General features: G+C 39.6%; 1 protein-coding gene across 23 annotated transcripts in view; it reads left to right on the forward strand.

The window, feature by feature from the left end:
• The window catches only part of NUMB (NUMB endocytic adaptor protein), a 205,041-nt gene that overhangs the window by 48,801 nt on the left and 142,625 nt on the right, over nt 1-13,615 (forward strand). For all 23 annotated transcript variants that reach the window (XM_055288892.2, XM_063644220.1, XM_063644205.1 and 20 more), the window contains one exon: nt 1,899-2,030. The gene's annotated coding sequence lies outside the window, so the exon portion shown is untranslated. The remainder of the gene's footprint in view (nt 1-1,898; nt 2,031-13,615) is intronic.

Here is a 13,615-nt window from a genome sequence, read left to right on the forward strand (position 1 = left end):
TTGTACCACTGCACTCTAGCCTGGGCAATAGATCAAGACCCTGTCTCTAAAAAAAAAAAAAAAAAAATTAACTGCTGCTTGTCTTCTTATTCAGGAACAGCACTATTCTGTTGCATTGTTTGGTGAATTTATTTTGCTTCTAAAACATGCAAGTATATTCAGATTGCAATATGACAGATGTGGGCACAAAATACACATTTAAAATTAGTTTTGGATTAAAGTTCTAAGAATTTTTACTTTTAGCTACTACAACTTTAATTTCTGTAAAAATAGATTAGCCATTTACCAATTTATTCAGTTTTTTTTCTAATAAACTTTATTGATACCTGCTATTTATTAGGCATTGTACTAGATGCTAGGAATATAAAGTGGAGCAAACTTAGTTACGACCTTCAGCTGCTTAGAAGCTAGTGAAGAAAAGCACTACTGAGTTTTACAGTGTTTTAAACAAATACATATTTACAGTTTTGTAAATAACTTTTTGTACCATGTCATTATTAAAATGATTTTTTTTTTTCGTCTCCTGGAAGGTGTGTGAGCTGAACATTTTCACCTTTTGGATTGGCCTCTTATAGCATCTTATCTGTTTACCACAATTCTGTGGTATCTGTGATCATTATTGTTTTGCAAATAAACTGAGGTTTAAAGAGGTTATAATTAACTCATCCTACAACTACAAAACTCACTTTAAAAGCTTACTAAGTTGTAAAGCTCATTCATTCAGCCTGCACAACATAGTGAGACCTCATCTGTACCCACCCCCACCCCCACCCTCTACCTCCCCCAAAAAATTAGCCGGTCATGGTGGCACATGCCTGTAGTCCCAGCTACTCAGGATCGCTTGAGCCTGGCAGGTTGAGGCTGCAGTGAGCCGAGATCACGCCACTGCACTCCAGGCTGGCAGACAGAGCGAGACCCAGTCTCCGAAATACAAAAAATCCATTCTATCATTCTTCCTCCCATATATTATAAGATTCATAACCTATATTAGAAGACTTAACCCATTTATGTTGTATTTGAGATATATGTGTCTATTTCCCTATTAAAATTGGGAGCTTTTCAGAGGAGTGACTAATCTTATGTTTTGGGTAGCCCAGCAACAAGTAGACTACTTGTTACATATTGGATACCTAATAAATATTAGTTGAATCGTGAGTATGTAGGATGTTAGAAGTATAAGGAATTTTAGAGTTCATGTAAATCGTACAGACACTAGAATTTCTAAAAAGAATTTATAGATTGCTTACATAGAATTATAGCTCTTTATTTTGGCTATGAGAACTTAAACAACAACTGCTACCATCTACTGCTACTTTTACATAATCTCATAAAAGAAGCCATTTTGACACCAAAAATGTAGGAAGGACAGTTTCATAGTAAGCATACTTGGTAACTTTATACATAGTTTTAGTCATGGCTGGCATCTGTTCAAGAATTAGATTTGAACCACTGTTTAATTCAACCTTCCCCTTTTAGAGATGATAAAATCTAGCCCATAGAGACGTATCAAAGTTCTTACAGCAAGGGAGAATGATCGCTGAGTTTGGAACCCAGGTCTTCTGACTCCTAGCCCAAAATTTTGATCTGGTTCCCTCAATCTTCATCACATGATCAGACTTATGCACAGAGAATTTGTGACTTAACTGAGATCGTATAGCTCTTAAGAATGTAAGGCTGGAACTTGAACCCATATTATCCACCTCAGTTTTTAAAATTGTTATTATTTTTGCCCTGTTTCAAGAATTGCACAGGCCAACTCTATTTTTAGTGAAACCTGTGCATTCATTTCTATGTGTCGTAACCAACTCCATCAGTCCTTACTCAACTATAGAAGTGAAATTTTAAGTGATTGAAAGGAGGTATGTATATTTAGGATTTTCTTTCCTTGAAAATTTCAGATTTGAGGCTTAAGCAACTTCTTCCGGGGAAGAGTGCCAGTGCAGCTGCTGTTACAATTCAAGATCTTGATTTATATCCATAGATTGGAATATTGGTGGGCCAGCAATCCTCGGACACCTCACTTAGGACAGGTAAGTGAAAGAGATACTTAAGGATAAGCAAAGTAGATTGAAAGCTAACAGTCTTTCTTCCGGTTTGTAGTTAAGATGCAAACATTTTATTGTCTTTACAAATACAACCCTTTGATCTGGTAAAATCACTTGGAATCTTAGGTGAGTAGGGTGAAACATTTCCTTAATTGTAAAATGTGTGTCAAAATGTTTTATAATGGTAAAACTTAGAATAATTAAAATTGTTTTTCTTTTTGTCTGTTTTCCAGATTGTAATTATGAGCTTGTGTTGCAGTTATCTATTACTGTGTAACAAAGTACCTCAAACTTAGTGGTTTAAAACAACAGTCATTTATTTTGTTCATATGTTTGCAATTTGAGCAAGGCTTGATTGGTAGGGATGCTTGTCTCTGTAAACATACAGCATGAGGTGGGGTGGCTGGAAGGGTTGGAGTGGCTCAGTGGCTGGGAACTGGGATCCTTTGAAGGCAGGCTTGCTCACTCACCTATCTGGTGGTTAAAGCTGGCTGTTGGCTGGGACCTCAGCCTGGGCTGTTGGCAAGAACACCTTCATGTGACTTCTCCTTGTGGCTGCTTGGCTTCTTCACAGCATGGTGCCTGGGTTTCGAGAGAGAGAGCATCCCAAGAGAGGAAGGCAAAGGTGCATGGCATATTTGACTTGGTTTTGGAAGTCACATAGTGTTACTTTGCTCTGTCCTACTGGTTGATATAGTTGTATAGGTCCTCCCAAGTTTCAAGGAAGCTGTGGACATAGATCCCACCACTTGAAAGGGTCAACATCACATTGTAAGAAGAGCATATGGGATGGAATCTAACGTTGTAGGCATCTTTGGAAAATATCTGCCGCAATTTGTATTACTTTTGAGATAAAGAATATAAATAACATGTAATATATGAAAAAGAAGAATATTTGCAGGATATTATGGTGTATGAGTTCAGTAAGAATTTGATGTGTTCTTGTGTAGTAGAGCATGATATTGAAAATAAGATGTCTAAACAGAAAAAAAGTGAAATAGATTTGGAATTTTCTTTTTTTTTTTTTTTTTTTTTTTGAGAAGGAGTTTTGCTCTTGTTGCCCAGGCTGGAATGCAATGACACAATCTCCGCTCACTGCAACCTCTGCCTCCTGGGTTGAAGTGATTCTCCTGCTTCAGCCTCCCGAGTAGCTGGGATTCCAGGCATGCACCACCACATCTGGCTAATTTTGTATTTTTAGTAGAGATGGGGTTTCACCATGTTGTTCAGGCTGGTCTTGAACTCCTGACCTCAGGTGATCCACCCTCCTCGGCTTCCCAAAGTGCTGTGATTACAGGCGTTAGCCACCGCGTCCGGCCTGGAATTTTCTTTTGTGTCAACAAAACAGTATACTGCTACAATCAAAAGTAGAGACAAAAGTTTATAAACAAGATGCAAAATAAGATTTGTAGTTTGGAGTTTTGTTGTTGTTGTTTTTACGAACATGTTAGTTCAAAGCCTACTTGGGTCTTTTTTTTCTTGTTTGTTTGAATAATTTGAGAATTATTTGGGAAATTGATTTCCAATATAAATTTGAGGACCGAGTGCCAATATAATCATTATGTACCTCCAAATTTGTTTTGTCTGTCTCTGTTTCTTTAAGGGAAGCCTTTTTCAGGATTGTACAGTCTTACCTGCTAAATTTCTGGTAAATATCTTAGGTTTTTTCTTTTCTTTTTTTTTTTTTTTGAGACGGAGTCTTGCTCTGTCTCCCAGGCTGGAGTGCAGTGGTGCGATCTCGGCTCACTGCAAGTTCCGCCTCCCAGGTTCATGCCATTCTCCTGCCTCAGCCTCCCGAGTAGCTGGGACTACAGGCATGAGCCACCATGCCCAGCTAATTTTTGTATTTTTAGTAGAGACGGGGTTTTACCATGTTGGTCAAGATGGTCTCAATCTCCTGACCTTGTGATCCGCCCGCCTCGGCCTCCCAAAGTGCTGGGATTACAGGCGTGAGCCACCACGCCCGGCCAAGTTTTTTCAATGGGATGAGAAAACTGCAAAGTTACAGAGTATTTGGTTGCCTTATTGACTGCTACCAGTTATGTAAGCTGCCTGTGGCAGGTTTGAATATAGCTAATACTCAAATTCTGGATGTGATGGAAAATATTTTTAGAGAATTCTGTAAACATTACATGTGACTGTGGTCTGTTCACTATAGGAATGGACAGTAGGCTTTAGGAAGCAGAAGACCCAGAAGATTTTCTTGCTATCTGGATACTTTCTCATTCCAAAGTGATTTACATCATAATGAGTTTAATTTAACAGAGTCGGTTCAGCACTATTTCCCTAGTACTTGGCAGGTAAAATTCTATAATGGAAAATAACTGAATCACCTAGTGTGTCAATAGAGGCAATATCAGAAGTTTGTTAATTCTCAACTGTGAATGATCAGAATTGACTGATTTTTGTGAAACAATATAATTTAGTTCAAAAGTTACAGTAATTGAGAAAGCTGTTTTTGTTTTTGTTTTGTTTTGAGACAGGGTCTTGCTCTGTTGCCCAGGGAGGAGTGCAGTTAACACTACAACCTCCACCTCCCGGGCTCAAGTGATCTTCTCATCTCAGTCTCCAGAGTAACTGGGACTACAGATGCATGCTACTGTGCCTGGCTAATTTTTGTATTTTTTTGTAGAAATGGGGTTTTGCGGTATTGCCCAGGCTTGTCTCAAACTCATGAGCTCAAGCCGTCTGCTCATCTCGGCCTCCCAAAGGGCTGGGATGACAGGAGTGAGTTTTTTTTTTTTTTTTTTTGCATTTAAAAACAAGATGAGGCCTGGCATGGTGGCTCACTCCTGTCATCCCAGCACCTTGGGAGGCCCAGGTGGGTGGATTACTTGAGGCCAGGAGTTGGAGGCCAGCCTGGCCAAAATAGTGAAACCCCCCCATCTCTACTAAAAATACAAAAAATTAGCTGGGCGTGTTGGTGCACGCCTGTAACCCCAGCTACTCTGAATGCTAAAGTGGGAGAATCAAACAACCCCATCAAAAAGTGGGCAAAGGATATGAGCAGACACTTCTCAAAAGAAGACATTTATGCAGCCAACAGACACATGAAAAAATGCTCATCATCACTGGCCATCAGAGAAATGCAAATCAAAACCACAATAAGATACTGTCTCACACCAGTTAGAATGGCAATCATTAAAAAGTCAGGAAACAACAGGTGCTGGAGAGGATGTGGAGAAATAGGAACACTTTTACAGTGGGACTGTAAACTAGTTCAACCATCGTGGAAGACAGTGTGGCAATTCCTCAAGGATCCAGAACTAGAAATACCATTTGACCCAGCCATCCCATTACTGGGTATATACCCAAAAGATCATAAATCATGCTACTATAAAGACACATGTACATGTATGTTTATTGTGGCACTATTCACAATAGCAAAGACTTGGAACCAACCCAAATGTCCATCAATGATAGACTGGTTTAAAAAATGTGGCACATATACACCATGGAATACTATGCAGCCATAAAAAAGGATGAGTTCATGTCCTTTGTAGGGACATGGATGAAGCTGGAAGCCATCATTCTCAGCAAACTATCGCAAGGACAGAAAACCAAACACTGCATGTTCTCACTCATAGGTGGGAATTGAACAGTGAAGAACACTTGGACACAGGAAGGGGAACATCACACACCGGGGTCTGTCGTGGGGTGGGGGGAGGGGGGAATAGCTTTAGGAGATATACCTAATGTAAATGATGAGTTAATGGGTGCAGCACTCCAACATGGCACATATATACATATGTAACAAACCTGCACGTTGTGCACATGTACCCTAGAACTTAAAGTATAATTAAAAAAAACAGTGGGAGAATCGCTTGAGCCAGGAGGTGGAGGTTACAGTGAGCTGAGATCTGTGCCACTGCACTCCAGCCTGGGTGACAGAGAGAGACTCTGTCTCAAAAAAGCCGAAAAATAAATAAATAAAACCAAGATAAGGTGTTTTACAATAGACAGATTAGGAATAATGATTATAGGTAATGTAAAATACTGTATCTTAAATAACGAATATATGCATATATGTGCAAACGTACAGAAAGCCTTTAAGCATTTAAGTTGACTTTTTGTTTTAAACATTTGTTTTTAGCTCACTTTTGCTTTTAAGAAGTCAGAGTGGGTTAATTGCTGATACCTGATACAGATCTATTGAATATATTATCTTCTGTACACCTGTGCCTGAGGGGATGAAAATCTCTCAAATAGTGAAATACTGTTCTCTGAAACAAATAACAACAGAAGTTCCTAAACACTCTAAAGAAATTACAAATATGGTAGTGTTTGTTTTGGTACTTTATGTAATCCTTGGAAGGAAGTAAATGATAAAGTTCTTGTGTAAAGATACATGACTATGTAAAGTTAATTTTATTTTTATTTATTTTTTTAGCCATAGGTCTTACTATATATTGCCAAGGCTGGAGTGCCGTGGCTATACATAGGCGTGATCGTAGCGTACTTGTATCCTTGCATAGCTGGAACTATAGGTGTGCACCACTGTGCAGGGCCTGTACAAATTATTTAAAAATGCAAAAAGGATTTTTAGTAATTCTGGAAGAAGTAAATTATATTGCTTAGAGATTAATGTTCTCCTACTTACCATTTTTTAAAATGAGATTCCTAGTTCTAAAATTACAATGATTCTTATTTGAAAAACGGCATTCAGTTCATGATTTTACAGGTTTTTGTTAATACAGAAGTTACATGGCTTTTTTTTTTATTACTCCTAACCCTCCTGTACCCTCTAGTCCTGATTATTAAAAGGTATAGTACCTTCTGTGAATGAAGTATTTAAAATTTGGAGTAGGGAAGTAATTAGCATATCATAAAAATTTACCATGCTAACCATCTTTAAATGTTAAGTACATTCACATTGCTCTGCAGCCAATATTCAGAACTCCTCTGATCTTGCAAAACTGAAACTCTATACCCGTTATTATTATTTATTTATTTTATTTACTTATGTATTTTTTTGAGACAAGGTCTTGCTCTTTCTCCTAGGCTGGAGGGCAGTGGCGTGATCTTGGCTCAGTGCACCTTCCACCTCCCAGGTCCAAGTGATCCTCGTGTCTTAGCTTTCCAAGTAGCTGAGATTACAGGGATGCGCCACCACACCCAGCTAATTTTTGCATTTTTAGTAGAGATGGGGTTTCACCATGTTGGCAAGGCTGGACTTGAACTCCTGACCTTCAGTGATCTGCCTGCCTCAGCCTCCCAAAGTGCTGGGATTACAGGTGTGAGCTACGTCACTCAGCCTAATTATTATTATTTTTAGAGACAGGGTCTTGCTCTGTCGCTTAAGCTGGAGTATAGTAGGCACAATGATAGCTCACTGCAGCCTCAAACTCCTGGGTTCAAGCAATCCTCTTACCTCAGCCTCCCTAGCGGCTAGGGCTACAGGTGTACACCACCATGCCCAATTAATTTAAAAATTTTTTTGTAGAGATAGGGTCTCATTATGTTGCTAATACAAAAATTAGCTGGGCATGGTGGTGTGTGCCTGTAGTCCCAGCTACTCAGGAGGCTGAGGCAGGAGAATCGCTTGAACCTGGGAGGCACAGGTTGCAGTGAGCCGAGATCATGCCACTGCACTCCAGCCTTGTGACAGAGTGAGACTCTCCCTAAAATAAAAAATAATAAAAAAAAAGAATTTAGAATTAATTAAGAGAGATGGAGCTTGTAATAACTGATTATAGGAAGAAAGAGAAAAAAGACAGTGAAAAAAAAGAATACATTTAAGCAGTTTGGGTCAAACTCCTGGCTTCAAGTGATCCTTCTGCCTTGGCCTCTCAAAACGTGCTGGGATTACAGGTGTGAGCTGCTACATTTGACCACCTTACTATTTTTTTTTTAAATGTAATGCCACAATACCTAGTATGAGATTATAATTTTTTAAATTTTTATTTTTTTTCTATTGGCAACACTTCATTCCATAAAGTAGAGTGTGTTTCTGCCTTGTTTTTTAAAAAGGCAATGATTTGTTTTGAAAGGATAATAGCTACTATCAGGTTTTTGTTAATACAGAAGTTACATGGCTTTTTTTTATTACTCCTAACCCTCCTGTACCCTCTAGTCCTAATTATTAAAAGGCATAGTACCTTCTGTGAGTGAAGTGTTTAACAGAAGTGTTTAAAATTTGGAGTAGGGAAGTAATTAGCGTATCATAAAGAGATATGGCTACTATCCAGTCAGGTGATATATTGAGACTTCTGCACTATTAGAAATACTATTGGAGTTGTTTCTTCATTAGACTCTTTTAAAGCCTGCTGATAGTTTGATGCCAGGCACAGAGGAAAAAGGCTGTTGGTGTTGAGCTATTTGGGAGTTTAGGATTTTTATTAGTAAACAGAATAAATGATGTCAGAAATTCCATGTAGAACAGACAAGGGTTGCTGAAAAAAAACTTTTTCTAAGTGGTTCTGGCAGTGGTAACATTGGGTTTCCTTAATGGACATGCCAACTGCCATTTACTGTGCATTTATTTTGTACCAGGTGCTATGTTAAACCATTTATATACTTTATTGTTTAATCATCATGAGGTAGATGGTTTTATAAATGAGGAAACGGAAGTCTAGATTAGTTAAATGACTTTGAAGGACAGAATGAAAATTTAAATCGAGGATTGTCCAAAGACTGTGTGCTGTTACTACTGCCCATAGTACTGATTTGCTTATCTTTTACTTGGCGTAATCATCTATATATTTTAGCCCAAGGGATAGATGTTAAATTGGACTTCTGGGTAGAAGGGAAGATTGGCTTTTTGTTTGTTTGTTTTGTTTTTTGATATAGAGTCTTGCTCTGTGGCCCAGGGTGGAGTGCAATGGCATGATCTTGGCTCACTGCAGCCTTCGCCCTCCAGGTTCAAGTGATTTTCCTACCTCTGCCTCCTCAGTAGCTGGGGCTACAGGCACACGCCACCACACTTGGCTAATTTTTGCTATTTTTAGTAGAGACAAGGTTTCATCATGTTGGCCAGGCTGGTCTCGAACTCCTGATCTCAAGTGATCTACCCGCTTCAGCTTCCCAAAGTGCTGGGATTACAGGCATGAGCCACCGTGCCTGGGGAGGATTGGTTTTTATAGTTACCTTACTTGCTTGTTTTATAGTATGGCGTTGTCATGTATAAGTAAGAAACTTCGAGGCAGGCAGTAATTGATAATATCACAACTGTGTGTTTAAAGTTGAAGACAGCTATTTCAACTTTAAGTTAATCTCAGTTTAAAAGTTCAAATTTAATTGTTTTATTCTAACACATTAATTCTTTTTTTTTTTTTTTTTTTTGAGACGGAGTCTTCTTGTTGCCCAGGCTGGAGTGCAGTGGCGCAATCACAGCTCACTGCAAGCTCCGCCTCCTGGGTTCACGCCATTCTCCTGCCTCAGCCTCCCAAGCAGCTGGGACTACAGGCACCCGCCACCATGCCCAGCTAAGTTTTTGGATTTTTAGTAGAGATGGGGTTTCACCATGTTAGCCAGGTTGGTCTTGATCTCCTGACCTTGTGATCTGCCCACCTCGGCTTCCCAAAGTGCTGGGATTACAGGCATGAGCCACCGCCTAACACATTATTTCTAAATTCCCTTGTATATATACCTGCAGAATACAATGGAGAAACTAAATTATAACTATTTATTTTCCCTTTTAAAGGAAACTTTGTATATTAAAAAAGAGACTAAGCAATTATTCTCTCTTTTCATTTATATATTTTTTTGAGAAGGGATCTCACTCTCTTGCCTAGGCTACAGTGCAGTGGCACTAGTGAGCATGGCTCACTGCAGCCTCCACCTCCCTTGCTCAAGTGATCCTCCCATCTCAGCCTCTCAAGCAGCTGGAACTACAGGTGCACACTACCAAGCCATCAATGATAGACTGGATTAAGAAAATGTGGCACATATACCCCATGGAATACTATGCAGCCATGAAAAAGGATGAGTTCATGTCCTTTGTAGGGACATGGATTAAGCTGGAAACCATTGTTCTCAGCAAACTATCACAAGGACAGAAAACCAAACACCACATGTTCTCACTGATAGGTGGGAATTGAACAATGAGAACACTTGGACACAGGAAGGGGAACATCACACACCGGGGCCTGTCGTGGGGTGAGGGGAGGGGGAAGGGATAGCATTAGGAGAGATACCTAATGTAAATGATGAGTTAATGGGTGCAGCACACCAACATGGCACATGTATATATATGTAACAAACCTGCACGTTGTGCACATGTACCCTAGAACTTAAAGTATAATAAAAAAATAAAAATAAAACAAAAATATGTTAATATTCTGTGGAGAATATTGGTATTTTTGTTTTAATCTTCTGTGGGTTGTGGTTCCATATAAATTCAGTTTTCTGAGCTGTGGCAGTGTTATTCAGATCTATCCCACAAGTGTTCCACCCAGTGGTCAGTCTGGGATCTGAGTGTAGGTCTACTCATTGTCTCAGTTATCAAAGTTTTTATTATGCCAATTGGTATCAGATGCATACCTATACAGGTTGAGGATGAGCCCAGCAGTTCATAAACAACATTATGGGGTCACTTTCCTGCGGACAGAGAGAGAAGGAAAAAAACCTAAAACAACGGAGTTTGTCCTGCCCACTTGGAGGCAAGGCTCCACTGGATGGAGAGAAAGGTTCCCTTCCTTCAAAAGTTTTGTTCCTGGAGGCTTTCCATTCCCAGATTCTTGTGCTGTTGCTGCTGCCCCCACCATGTATGACCTGGGGGCTGATGCATGACAGTGTGGAGTTTTCCCAAGCTGCTGAGCACAGTGGCTCATACCTGTAATCCTAGCACTTTATGGGGACGAGGCGGGAGGATAACTTGAGCCCAGGAGTTTGAGGTTGTGGCAAGCTGTGATTGTGCCACTGCATTCTAGCCTGGGCAACAGAGTGAGACCCTGTCAAAAAAAAAAAAAAAAAAAAAAAAAAGAAAAAAATACCTAAAGGATTTCCCTCATCTTCTCTTAGCTGTAGGAGTTCCCTTTACTGGCCTTGAGCCAGAACTAGAGGGTTCTGTTTCTCTCTCTGCCTGCACCATTGTGCTCACTTCTGGGTTTTAGGTTGTGTTGAGTTCAGGCTGGTGGATACTACAGGGAAAAAAAAGAAACTCACAGCTAGTTTGGGGATAGTTGGAATTCTGGTGATTTCCCTGGATCCACCTGTGATATTTACTTTACAATGTCTTCAAATAGCTGTTCATGCATTCCGTCCTAGTGTTATAGTTTAGTTAACTGGAAGATAAAGGGAGATATATTTACTTCATCTTACCAAGCAAGAAATCTTCCCAACATTTTTAACTTTTTGTTTGGAAATAATTTTCTCACGCCTGTAATTCCAGCACTTTGAGAGGCGGAGGCGGGCAGGTCGCAAGGTCAGGAGTTCGAGACCAGCCTGGCCAACATGGTGAACCCCTGTCTCTACTAAAAATATAAAAATTAGCTGGGCACGGTGGCACATGCCTGTAATCCCAGCTACTCGGGAGGCTGAGGCATAAGAATTGCTTGAACCCGGGAGGCGGAGGTTGCAGTGAGCTAAGATCACACCATTGCACTCCAGCCTTGGTGACAGAGCAAGACTCTGTCTCCAAAAAAAAATAAATAAATAAAGGAAAAGAAAAGAAAAGAAATAATTTTAGATTCACAGAAAGGTATAAAAATAGGAAAATGAAGTCCTATGTGCCCTTTACCAAGTTACGTAGCTGTAGTACAATACCAAAACCAGGAAATTAACATTAACACCAACTTTTTATTATGAAATATTTCAAATGTACAAGAATGTTGTAAGACATATGTTGAACATCTATATATCCCCCACTGATACTTCAATATTTTTTCACATTTTGCCATGCTTTATATGTGTATTCTAATATGTATGTATCCTCTTTTATATAAACCACTTGAAAGTAAGTTGTAGACATCATGATAATTTACCTCTAAATACTTGAGCATGCATCTTCTAAGAAAAAGGATATTATACTTTATAAACATTTATTATTAAATGCAAACTATTTTTTCCTGTAACCCCAAGACCCTGATCATACCTTAACTATGAATTTTTTTCGACAAGAGTCTTGACGTTCCAGGGCTTTTGTTTTGAAGCATGTTATCTTTTTTTTTTTTTTTTTTTTACCTTTTTTTGTTTTTTTGAGACATAGCCTTGCTTTGTCACCCAGACTGGATTAAATGGCACAATCTCAACTCATTGCAACCTCTGCCTCCCAGACTCAAGCGATTCTTGTGTCTCAGCTTGCCAAGTAGATGGGATGACAGACGTGCGCCACCATGCCTGGCTAATCTTTTTTTTTTTTTTTTTTTTTTTTTTTCAGACCGAGTCTTGCTTTGTCGCTCAGGTGATCTCAGCTCACTGCAACCTCTGCCTCCGGGGTTCAAGTGATTCTTCTGCCTCAGTCTCCTGAGTAGCTGGGACTACAGGGCTGTGCCACCATGCCTGGCTAATTTTTGTATTCTTAGTAGATATAGGGTTTCAGCATATTGGCCAGGCTGATTTCAAACTCCTGGCCTCGTGATCCGCCCGCCTTGGCCTCCCAAAGTCCTGGAATTACAGGCATGAGCCACCATGCCTGGCCTCTTTTTTTTGTGTATTTTTAATAGAGACAGGGTTTTGTCATGTTGGCCAGGTTGGTCTCAAACTCCTGGCCTCAAGTAATTTGCCTGCCTCAGCCTCCCAAAGTGCTGGGATTACAGGCGTGAGCCACCATGCCCCGCCAATTTCTTGAAGGCTTGTATTATTGTTCAAGGATGTGTCCCTTCTGATGATATACTTCTGGTAATTATTTTGAGAGTCTGGGCTCTTACCATGTGCGCAATTCAGAGCCCAGGGAGCTCCCTGATACTGTATTTCTGTCTCTCATTCTTTCCTCAGCTCAGTCTTCTCACAGCTCCCTGAGCAAATACTCAAAGTAGTCCTCATCAGGAGATTGTAACTTTGTCAGACTAATTTAGGACTAGTATGTGACTTTGTTTTTAATTATTAGCCAGGAAGTTACTTACAGTTAAAATTGTGTTAGAGTTTCTGTTACGGTGATAATGGGTGAATCAAGCTGTAAGCAGTTGAAAACCTGACTATAAAGCTTACATAAATCTGAAGTTGGCAGTTGCTCATGTTGCTTTAATGGTTCAACATTGTTGGGGCCTATGAATTTGTGATTTGCTTGGCCTTTCATGGTCTTAAGACGGCTACTGCAGCTCTAGCCTTCCACCTACATTCAAGGAAGAAGGAAAAAGACTATGCCAAGGAAAAGCTTTCTTATTAGTGATTCCAGCAAGTCACTTCTGATGTTCCAAGGGCCAAAATTGGGTCATACGGTCACCTCCAGCTGTTTTCGTCTTTTGGCCTCTGTACTGAGAGGCAAGGAGGGAGTAGGGATTTGGGAATGGCTTTTTGAGTAACCACTTAATATCTGTCACAGTTATATGATTACATTTATTTTATATCAAAATTGTGTTCGTTTGACTTCAATGTGATGTTCAGCACATAAGTGCTTTATTATTACATAATAACACTTAACCGGGTAGTGTGGAGAACAAAAGGACTAAAAATAGTAAAGATAATTTTAA

The sequence above is a fragment of the Symphalangus syndactylus genome, chromosome 8, assembly GCF_028878055.3.
Source record: "Symphalangus syndactylus isolate Jambi chromosome 8, NHGRI_mSymSyn1-v2.1_pri, whole genome shotgun sequence".
Lineage (NCBI taxonomy): Eukaryota > Metazoa > Chordata > Mammalia > Primates > Hylobatidae > Symphalangus > Symphalangus syndactylus.